Source organism: Bison bison, unplaced genomic scaffold (assembly GCF_000754665.1).
Source record: "Bison bison bison isolate TAMUID 2011002044 unplaced genomic scaffold, Bison_UMD1.0 scf7180017864473, whole genome shotgun sequence".
Taxonomy (NCBI): domain Eukaryota; kingdom Metazoa; phylum Chordata; class Mammalia; order Artiodactyla; family Bovidae; genus Bison; species Bison bison.
This window is the reverse complement of record NW_011495034.1, coordinates 12,355,623-12,357,821: the sequence shown is the minus strand read 5'-3', so window position 1 is coordinate 12,357,821 and position 2,199 is coordinate 12,355,623.

The window sequence follows — 2,199 nt, the reverse complement described above, 5'->3', positions numbered from 1 at the left end:
TTAAAAAATGTAAAAATTTATAGTTATTTAGTTTCAATGGCACCCCACTCCAGTACTCTTGCCTGGAAAATCCCATGGGCGGAGGAGCCTGGGAGGCTGCAGTCCACAGGGTCTCGAAGAGTCAGCCACGACTGAGCGACTTCACTTTCACTTTTCACTTTCCTGCATTGGAGAAGGAAATGGCAACTCACTCCAGTGTTCTTGCCCAGAGAATCCCAGGGATGGGGGAGCCTGGAGGGCTGCCATCTATGGGGTCACACAGAGTCTGACACGACTAAAGTGACTTAGCAGCAGCAGTAGCAGCAGCAATGTAAGAATAACTAGGATTTTGTTTGAACATAATATGAAATATCCTTATTGAATAGCTCTTTCAGATTCTCTTGACACTCAGAACAGTGTACCTTCTGGAAACAACAATGTCTGAAACACGTGTGTTCTTTCAAGACCAGTCATTACAGTCCTGCCATAGACAGTTTGATATCCAATAGGCTGGTATTGAATCTTTTCTCTCAGTGACAAAGTCTGAAGGAAAAAAGCTCAGAGAAACAAGATTTTCTAGTTATAAGAACTGAATTTGACTACCTTTTAGCAAATTTAGGAAAAGTAGTTGAGAGTTTGTCAGCTGGACTTGCATTATGAAATAAACACACCCTCCTATTGAAAAACAAGGCTCTGAAAAAAATTAATAAAAATTCTAAAAAGTGAATTTTAAAAAGCATTTTCATTACTTTTGTGATTCCGCAGTGTTAGCCCCAGAGACTCTGACTTCATGCCAGGAAACAGTGATCTTCCAGAAGGAAAATAAAAGTAACAAGTCTCAAGTGAACCAGTGCCTGGGTGCGTGCTGAGTGGCCTCAGTCGTGTCCAAGTCTTTGCAACAATAGGAACAGTAGCCCGCCAGGCTCCTCTGTCCATGGGATTCTCCAGGCAAGAATATTGGAATGGGTTGCCATGCCCTCCTCCAACTCTTTCATCTCCAGCATTGGCAGGCTGGTTCTTTACCAGCAGTGCCGCCTGGGAAGACCCATGTGAACCAGGAATGCGTGGAAATAAATAACAGACAAAACTTCCAAAATTTCTAATGTCCTTCATAATTTCCCCACATCCTGATGTTAGAGTCAGGAACTTTCAAAATTAGATTATCAAAGTGATGCCTTACTGTCATCTAACATACAGGTTCTGAACAGCTCAGAAGGAGTGAAATTCACAGAACATGCTAAACACTTCATGTTAGTCGATGATTCCAGGCTTTTCTTCCCCAAATATTTTTCTAGAGAGCCTCACAAGTGGCCAGGTTGGCTGAAGTTAGTATTGATTCCTCTCCCTCCTTCAAGCCAACCCTGACAGTTTCTAGAGATCAGGGAAATGCAGGCGGTCCACAGTCGAGAGCTGATGATAATTTATTTCCACGTCCTCTTCTGCCTCCTAAAAGAGTAATTTAAGGAACACTTGATATTGCTTAGTAAGACATCAGATATTGCAATTTCCTCTGGGAAAAAAATGGACATGGGTGCACATTACATTCAATCTCATTCTTTAAGAGTTCGTTTCAATACTAGAAAAAATGTGACCCGGGAATCGAGGAGAAGGAAAGCCAGTATCATCATCATGCTGAAAAGTCAAAAAGAAACTGAGCTTATAGACAATGTGAAACGAAATAATAGTGGAAGGTTGGAATTAAATTTTACAATGCCTGAGATACCAAATTAATTTCTTCCCATACATAAACATGGAGAACCTCTAAAAGAAACAGTCATAGAAATAAGAGCTAAAGAGAAATGTTCAAGGCTGTGAATAATAGCAGAAATGAGTATCTTTAGAAAAACAGGGACATAAGGAGCTTTCCTTTCTATGCTGCATTGCAGGAAGTTGAGCATGAAAAACCATGAAAAAATTCCCTACATTCTGTAGGGAATGAAGACAGGATGAGCTATGCTGCTCCCAGTGTTTTGCCTCCCTGACCCTTCCACGCAGCAGGGACTGCAGAGAGAGGCAGAAGAACAGCCTCTGGGAGCTTCCCTTGAATCCAAGCAACCAATGAGTCTCAGCCTGGAGATCAGCTTAGGCACCGCCAGACACTGCCCAGTGTTGACTTGGAGGCCTAGGTCTAGGGGACGAACTGGTGCTGTGGTGGGTTAAATAGTGGCCCCTCTGAAAGATGTGTGTGTGCTGTCACTTCAGTTACATCTGACTGTTTGC